Source organism: Ambystoma mexicanum, chromosome 13 (assembly GCF_040938575.1).
Source record: "Ambystoma mexicanum isolate Mex_15411 chromosome 13, UKY_AmexF1_1, whole genome shotgun sequence".
NCBI lineage: Eukaryota > Metazoa > Chordata > Amphibia > Caudata > Ambystomatidae > Ambystoma > Ambystoma mexicanum.
This window is the reverse complement of record NC_090938.1, coordinates 703,053,971-703,063,083: the sequence shown is the minus strand read 5'-3', so window position 1 is coordinate 703,063,083 and position 9,113 is coordinate 703,053,971. Positions and strand designations below refer to the sequence as shown.

The window sequence follows — 9,113 nt, the reverse complement described above, 5'->3', positions numbered from 1 at the left end:
AAGATGGCGAGTTGGTGGCTGTTTTGCAAAATTCCATCCTTGATGTCCGAGACTGAATGTTCCCCAGCTGGTGTTTGTCCCAATGTATGCCACTGCTGGTGTCTGTTCTGGAATCCATGTTAAGCGTGTTCTGATGTAGTCCGTACCTGATGCCTGTTGTGGAACATGCCCTTGCTTATCTGCAATGCAGAACACGAGAGTGATGTTGCATAGTGTGTGATATTCCATTGCAGTTGATTAAAGGTGAATGCTGCTTCTCGGGTTCCCGTTACACGCTGATACGCCGTTGTTTCTCCTGCATCTCCAGAGCCTGTACTCTTTACCCTGCTGCACCTTCCAGTTGTCAGGATGGCCGAGCGGTCTAAGGCGCCAGACTCAAGAGCTGATTCTCTTTCCCAGCTGGGTGTTCTGGTCTCCAATTGGAGGCGTGGGTTCAAATCCCACTTCTGACACAACCTTTTTTTTTTTTTTTCCAGCTGCTTTCGGATCGGGGTGATTCGCGCCACGGTATATAGACGGTCCTTAAACTTGCCAATCCTGACAGATCGCTCTAACTTGTAGGGGTGCGCACGGAGGGTGGGGAGAGCTGGGCTGTTGTCTTCAGGAAACACGTCACAGGAGGCGGGCTGAGCCCTGGCCACTGATTGGTGGTAAATCCCACTAGTTGCGCGTGAAGGACTGGAGCTGAGATGTATTCATTGGGCCATAGAGTACTGTAGGAGAGAGATCTGCGAGAGGACGTAACTTGAGTTTATTTTGCAGGTGACCTAGGTGTGTAAAATAAAATGTGAAAAATATCAGTAAAAGAATGCCGCGCCCAACGTGGGGCTCGAACCCACGACCCTGAGATTAAGAGTCTCATGCTCTACCGACTGAGCTAGCCGGGCTGCTGGTCACACAGTCTGCTGGTCGCCCTTTTCTTAGCACACCATTCCTAACTGGACAGCCTGTGAAGGGAGAGAGCAATGTGTGCTTGCATGTTTATGTGTGCTGCCTGTATGCCTGCACTCTATGTACGTGCATCTTTACGCAGCCGCTATGTCTCTGTGTTTGTCCATGTCTGCAGATATTTGTGGCGCTTCCCTTAATATGGTTATGTTATTGGTATCTTTCTGTGTAAGTTTATGTATGTCTACACATCTTTACTATGTGTGCAGCTAGCTTCCTCTTCCTACATGTGTCTCTGAAGTAAGTCTCTATGGATAAGTAGACCGTGTGTGTCTGTATCTGTGCGTGTGTGCCTGTGCACAGCCAAGCACACACTCGTTTGCGTCATTAAGACATGTACTGACCATAATCTACCCCCTATGCCATTCACAGATACTAGAAATCCAGGACCCCGAGATACAGGCTAAGAGTGGGTACAAAAAGAGCCCCATGGTCTGCCTGCGATCTCATACAGGAGCAGCTGTGTTAATAGCAGACTGGAGCAATACAGAGAGCTTTGTCCTGGCGGTGAGCCCTTATTGTAGCAGGCTTTTACTTGCAGATAAGCCCAGGGACGCCGTCAGGCCCTTTCAATCTTTGCAAATTAAAGTGGCCTCAAGTCTTGGGCAAGGGTATGGGGGGCAGCGACTTCCCCCATGTTTGCAGGATTTACAGACGTGTTATCACCTCATTGCCTCCAAACACTTGTTCCTCCACATCAGCCTCTTGCTGACAAAGAAGGGTTTATTGCTCTTCAGTGGGCAATTCATGTTTAGTATCCCTGCTGGATGGCCGTCTCCTGATAATCAGCGGCTAGTAACCTTCCCTTTTCACCATTGTAATGTATGCACCCCAGGAGTGCCCCAGACTGTTTTCGCTCTCAGCAGGGGGCCACCAACCATCATGTTGAAATGGGCAACCAAACATCTTCAGCAGGGCCTGGGTAGGCCAACACAGGGAACTATGTCCTGTCAGTGAGCTCTTACAGCAGCAAGCTGCTAATGCCAGGTTGGTGCAATATACAGAACTATAGCCTGGCTGTGAGATAACACAGATCAGGCTCTTGGTGGCAAACAGGCCCAGTATAGAGAGCTCTGGCTCGGCTGTGAGCTAATACAAGGCAGGCAGTTAACGGAAGACTGAGTTAACGCCGATAGCCACAGTGTCTTGAATCGGTCCTGGAAGGTCTGGGATCGCTGTAGGACGCTAAAACGGTCCTGGCACGTAACTGTTGGAACATGTCTTAGCGGTCTTGTAGCTCACCAACAGGGCCACCGCCATGTATATCCCGAAGTCAGGGGATTGCATCAGTGCGTTGCAACCCTGCTCAACTGTAAGGTGAGACGCTAGTTTCCCGCTTTCATTCGGCTTTCTGGCCGCTCTGGGTTCCGTTGCTCTAACGGCTCCCTCTTGCTCTTTCTTTCCACCTTTGTGCTGCGCGCTCCGCGCTCTTCTCCTGTCTACCTTCCCTTTGCCCGGCCGCTCGGCCACTGCATGCTCTCTTGTCTGTGGCAGTCTCCTGTTGTTCACCCAGTCTCTGGGGACTCTTCCATTTCCTGCTTACCTTGTAATAACATCGAGGTTCCAGTCCGTTTTCATTCCTTTCCTAGGACGTTACCCCGCTCTTCAGTAAGCATCCTTGCTGTGCATTCTGGACCCTATAGTCCATTCCTCTTACCTGTGACTGGCCATTCAGGTTGAAGTCTTTCTCCGGTGGTCTATCTGCTCGAATACTCTACTCATCCATCACCCGACCGTTGGAACAACTGCTTTAGCGGCCATCCTGTTACCAAACCAAACCTACCTGCACTAGCTAAGGATACCTGGGTATTTCTGCCTGTCGGCTTTTCCCTGGAGTGGGGTTGGCTCCCCGGAGACCCCACTGCCAGGCTTTTTGCATATTAGTCAAAGTGGCCGCTGGGGGAGCCCGCCCTTACCTCTTCCAAAAGAAGGGAAAGAAGAAGACAGCACCTCAGAGGGGACAGAAGTAGATTGCGTCCTCTGACGACTCCTCATAAACACCAGGTGAGGAGTCGGAGGGAGAGGCTTGTATAGTCACCAAAAGTAACCCCATAGATTCTGAGACACGGCCTGGCTGGGCACTCTTACAGGAGCAGGCTGTTATTGGCAGCTCGGCCCAATACAGAGAGCTTTAGCCTGGCTCTCAGATAATACAGACCAGGCTGTTGTGGGCAGACAGACCCAGTACAGAGAGCTCTGGCTCGGCTTTGAGATAATACAAGGCAGGCAGTTAACGGCAGATTTGCCTGACACTGGGAGCCATGGCATGCCTGCGAACTCCTACAGGAAGAGGCAGTTAATGGCAGATTGGTCCAGTAGAGAGGGCGCTTTCCCATCTGTGATCCGGATTGAGCATGCTGTTAATGGCAGATTGGTCCATACTGACAGCCACGTCATAGCCTTGAGATTCTTCAGGAGCACGACTCTGCGTTTTGCACCTTTCCACAGTCCACGGACAGGACCCTGCTTAGCCTTGGAATAGCTGCAGAGACTACATGCACCCTATCTCTTCTTGCCCAAAGGCATCCGCACTCTAGTGCATGGCACTGGGCTGGGCTGCATTAGGGCTCTCAGACCCCACCTCTGCGACAGTCCTCTAGTTTAACCATCTTTTGCAGGTCCTTTACAGTCCACCGCAGTATATCACCGAAGTTCAGATCTACCAAAGTTGTAAACGTTTTTATTGCTGATGTCACTGGCGAATATCTAGTGCTGATCTTTGTTCTAAAAAGTTCCTATGCTAAAGTCTTAACTACAATCGTCTAACTCGAATGGCCGTTGTGACATCACCCAGATATGATGGCTGTCCACAGCCTTGCTTAAGACTTTGGTGGTTTTTAGGTCTTCTCCAACTCCCTAAAATGAGAAAATTGGCCCATTTGATGACAACTTTTTTGTGCAAATGTGGGGTCCCCCTCCCCTTATCCACTCCCCATACTCTGCCATTCCCTTTACCTTTCCAAATTTAAATCAACCCTTTTATTAATGTCCCCCTCTATATACTGTATTTAACCTTTTAACTTGTCTTCCCCTGTCACCCTGCCTATCCACAGTATGCCATCTGTTTTGTCAACAACAAAACTGCTGTCTAAAGGGTAGTCTGTTTTTACCCCTTCAAGATCACGGTATGCGATTCACAATACCTGTTCTAGAATATTCTGTTCCTAATAGCCATTGAGGTTTCTCTCATTGGCCATACCTGCCTGTAATAACTGGGTGCTGATAACATTTGTTTAGTGTTTAATTACTGCTGAATGCTTTCGTAGCGCCCTCTGTGGGTGTCCGTCCTAAAATATTCCAGAAAAGTGTCTGTTCTGGACTACCCCACTACTAACGAGCGATCTAGAAGGGGGCATTGCTGATATTTGTTCTAAAATGCTGCTTTGCCAAGAGCTGTTCTAGGAACCCCAACTGTTGATGTGTGCCCCAGAATATTAATGTATTGATGGCTGCCCTTGAATATTCAGTAGGTGATGAAAGATGGCGAGTTGGTGGCTGTTTTGCAAAATTCCATCCTTGATGTCCGAGACTGAATGTTCCCCAGCTGGTGTTTGTCCCAATGTATGCCACTGCTGGTGTCTGTTCTGGAATCCATGTTAAGCGTGTTCTGATGTAGTCCGTACCTGATGCCTGTTTTGGAACATGCCCTTGCTTATCTGCAATGCAGAACACGAGAGTGATGTTGCATAGTGTGTGATATTCCATTGCAGATGATTAAAGCTGAATGCTGCTTCTCAGGTTCCCGTTACACGCTGATACGCCGTTGTTTCTCCTGCAGCTCCAGAGCCTGTACTCTTTACCCTGCTGCACCTTTCAGTTGTCAGGATGAGCGGTCTAAGGGCCAGACTCAAGAGCTGATTCTCTTTCCCAGCTGGGTGTTCTGGTCTCCAATTGGGGGCGTGGGTTCAAATCCCACTTCTGACACAACCTTTTTTTTTTCCAGCCGCTTTCAGATCGGGGTGATTCGCGCCACGGTATATAGACGGTCCTTAAACTTGCCAATCCTGACAGATCGCTCTAACTTGTAGGGGTGCGCACGGAGGATGGGGAGAGCTGGGCTGTTGTTTTCAGGAAACACGTCACAGGAGGCGGGCAGAGCCCTGGCCACTGATTGGTGGTAAATCCCACTAGTTGCGCGTGAAGGACTGGAGCTGAGATGTATAGATTGGGCCATAGAGTACTGTAGGAGAGAGATCTGCGAGAGGACGTAACTTGAGTTTATTTTGCAGGTGACTTAGGTGTGTAAAATAAAATGTGAAAAATATCAGTAAAAGAATGCCACGCCCAACGTGGGGCTCGAACCCACGACCCTGAGATTAAGAGTCTCATGCTCTACCGATTGAGCTAGCCGGGCTGCTGGTTGCACTGTCTGCTGGTCGCCCTTTTCTCAGCACACCATTCCTAACTGGACAGCCTGTGAAGGGAGAGAGCAATGTGTGCTTGCATGTTTATGTGTGCTGCCTGTATGCCTGCACTCTATGTACGTGCATCTTTACGCAGCCGCTATGTCTCTGTGTTTGTCCATGTCTGCAGATATTTGTGGCGCTTCCCTTAATATGGTTATGTTATTGGTATCTTTCTGTGTAAGTTTATGTATGTCTACACATCTTTACTATGTGTGCAGCTAGCTTCCTCTTCCTACATGTGTCTCTGAAGTAAGTCTCTATGGATAAGTAGACCGTGTGTGTCTGTATCTGTGCGTGTGTGCCTGTGCACAGCCAAGCACACACTCGTTTGCGTCATTAAGACATGTACTGACCATAATCTACCCCCTATGCCATTCACAGATACTAGAAATCCAGGACCCCGAGATACAGGCTAAGAGTGGGTACAAAAAGAGCCCCATGGTCTGCCTGCGATCTCATACAGGAGCAGCTGTGTTAATAGCAGACTGGAGCAATACAGAGAGCTTTGTCCTGGCGGTGAGCCCTTATTGTAGCAGGCTTTTACTTGCAGATAAGCCCAGGGACGCCGTCAGGCCCTTTCAATCTTTGCAAATTAAAGTGGCCTCAAGTCTTGGGCAAGGGTATGGGGGGCAGCAACTTCCCCCATGTTTGCAGGATTTACAGACGTGTTATCACCTCATTGCCTCCAAACACGTGTTCCTCCACATCAGCCTCTTGCTGACAAAGAAGGGTTTATTGTTCTTCAGTGGGCAATTCATGTTTAGTATCCCTGCTGGATGGCCGTCTCCTGATAATCAGCGGCTAGTAACCTTCCCTTTTCGCCATTGTAATGTATGCACCCCAGGAGTGCCCCAGACTGTTTTCGCTCTCAGCAGGGGGCCACCAACCATCATGTTGAAATGGGCAACCAAACATCTTCAGCAGGGCCTTGGTAGGCCAACACAGGGAACTATGTCCTGTCAGTGAGCTCTTACAGCAGCAAGCTGCTAATGCCAGGTTGGTGCAATATACAGAACTATAGCCTGGCTGTGAGATAACACAGATCAGGCTCTTGGTGGCAAACAGGCCCAGTATAGAGAGCTCTGGCTCGGCTGTGAGCTAATACAAGGCAGGCAGTTAACGGAAGACTGAGTTAACGCCGACAGCCACAGTGTCTTGAACCGGTCCTGGAAGGTCTGGGATCGCTGTAGGACGCTAAGACGGTCCTGGCACGTAACTGTTGGAACATGTCTTAGCGGTCTAGTAGCTCACCAACAGGGCCACCGCCATGTATATCCCGAAGTCAGGGGATTGCATCAGTGCGTTGCAACCCTGCTCAACTGTAAGGTGAGACGCTAGTTTCCCGCTTTCATTCGGCTTTCTGGCCGCTCTGGGTTCCGTTGCTCTAACGGCTCCCTCTTGCTCTTTCTTTCCACCTTTGTGCTGCGCGCTCCGCGCTCATCTCCTGTCTACCTTCCCTTTGCCCGGCCGCTCGGCCACTGCATGCTCTCTTGTCTGTTGCAGTCTCCTGTTGTTCACCCAGTCTCTGGGGACTCTTCCATTTCCCGCTTACCTTGTAATAACATCGAGGTTCCAGTCCGTTTTCATTCCTTTCCTAGGACGTTACCCCGCTCTTCAGTAAGCATCCTTGCTGTGCATTCTGGACCCTATAGTCCATTCCTCTTACCTGTGACTGGCCATTCAGGTTGAAGTCTTTCTCCGGTGGTCTATCTGCTCGAATACTCTACTCATCCATCACCCGACAGGTGGAACAACTGCTTTAGCGGCCATCCTGTTACCAAACCAAACCTACCTGCACTAGCTAAGGATACCAGGGTATTTCTGCCTGTCGGCTTTTCCCTGGAGTGGGGTTGGCTCCCCGGAGACCCCACTGCCAGGCTTTTTGCATATTAGTCAAAGTGGCCGCTGGGGGAGCCCGCCCTTACCTCTTCCAAAAGAAGGGAAAGAAGAAGACAGCACCTCAGAGGGGACAGAAGTAGATTGCGTCCTCTGACGACTCCTCATAAACACCAGGTGAGGAGTCGGAGGGAGAGGCTTGTATAGTCACCAAAAGTAACCCCATAGATTCTGAGACACGGCCTGGCTGGGCACTCTTACAGGAGCAGGCTGTTATTGGCAGCTCGGCCCAATACAGAGAGCTTTAGCCTGGCTCTCAGATAATACAGACCAGGCTGTTGTGGGCAGACAGACCCAGTACAGAGAGCTCTGGCTCGGCTTTGAGATAATACAAGGCAGGCAGTTAACGGCAGATTTGCCTGACACTGGGAGCCATGGCATGCCTGCGAACTCCTACAGGAAGAGGCAGTTAATGGCAGATTGGTCCAGTAGAGAGGGCGCTTTCCCATCTGTGATCCGGACTGAGCATGGTGTTAATGGCAGATTGGTCCATACTGACAGCCACGTCATAGCCTTGAGATTCTTCGGGAGCACGACTCTGCGTTTTGCACCTTTCCACAGTCCACGGACAGGACCCTGCTTAGCCTTGGAATACCTGCAGACACTACATGCACCCTATCTCTTCCTTCCCAAAGGCATCCGCACTCTAGTGCATGGCACTGGGCTGGGCTGCATTAGGGCTCTCAGACCCCACCTCTGCGACAGTCCTCTAGTTTAACCATCTTTTGCAGGTCCTTTACAGTCCACCGCAGTATGTCACCGAAGTTCAGATCTACCAAAGTTGTAAACGTTTTTATTGCTGATGTCACTGGCGAATATCTAGTGCTGATCTTTGTTGTAAAAAGTTTCTATGCTAAAGTCTGAACTACAATCGTCTAACTCGAATGGCTGTTGTGACATCACCCAGATATGATGGCTGTCCACAGCCTTGCTTAAGACTTTGGTGGTTTTTAGGTCTTCTCCAACTCCCTAAAATGAGAAAATTGGCCCATTTGCTGACAACTTTTTTGTGCAAATGTGGGGTCCCCCTCCCCTTATCCACTCCCCATACTCTGCCATTCCCTTTACTTTTCCAAATTTAAATCAACCCTTTTATTAATGTCCCCCTCTATATACTGTATTTAACCTTTTAACTTGTCTTCCCCTGTCACCCTGCCTATCCACAGTATGCCTTCTGTTTTGTCAACAACAAAACTGCTGTCTAAAGGGTAGTCTGTTTTTACCCCTTCAAGATCACGGTATGCGATTCACAATACCTGTTCTAGAATATTCTGTTCCTAATGGCCATTGAGGTTTCTCTCATTGGCCATACCTGCCTGTAATAACTGGGTGCTGATAACATTTGTTTAGTGTTTAATTACTGCTGAATGCTTTCGTAGCGCCCTCTGTGGGTGTCCGTCCTAAAATATTCCAGAAAAGTGTCTGCTCTGGACTACCCCACTACTAACGAGCGATCTAGAAGGGGGCATTGCTGATATTTGTTCTAAAATGCTGCTTTGCCAAGAGCTGTTCTAGGAACCCCAACTGTTGATGTGTGCCCCAGAATATTAATGTATTGATGGCTGCCCTTGAATATTCAGTAGGTGATGAAAGATGGCGAGTTGGTGGCTGTTTTGCAAAATTCCATCCTTGATGTCCGAGATGAAGATATCACCATCAAACCTGCAGACAAGGGCGGAGCCATAGTAGTTATGGATACGAGCTACTACACCACTCAATGTCTTGAACAACTCAACGACCAGACAACATACAGCAGATTGAACGGAGACCCCCTTCAGGGCCTAAAAACTAACATCGAGACCCTAATCAATAATGCACTCGAAAATGATTGGATTAGTGTTAAAACCAGTCAATTCCTTATCA

General features: G+C 49.2%; 1 non-coding gene across 1 annotated transcript; it reads left to right on the top strand.

Moving 5' to 3' along the window:
• Positions 1–342: 342 nt before the first annotated feature.
• TRNAL-CAA (transfer RNA leucine (anticodon CAA)) lies at positions 343–452 on the top strand. The gene is made up of 2 exons: positions 343–380; positions 407–452. It is a non-coding gene; the product is annotated as a tRNA-Leu (tRNA).
• The last annotated feature ends 8,661 nt before the right edge of the window (positions 453–9,113 follow it).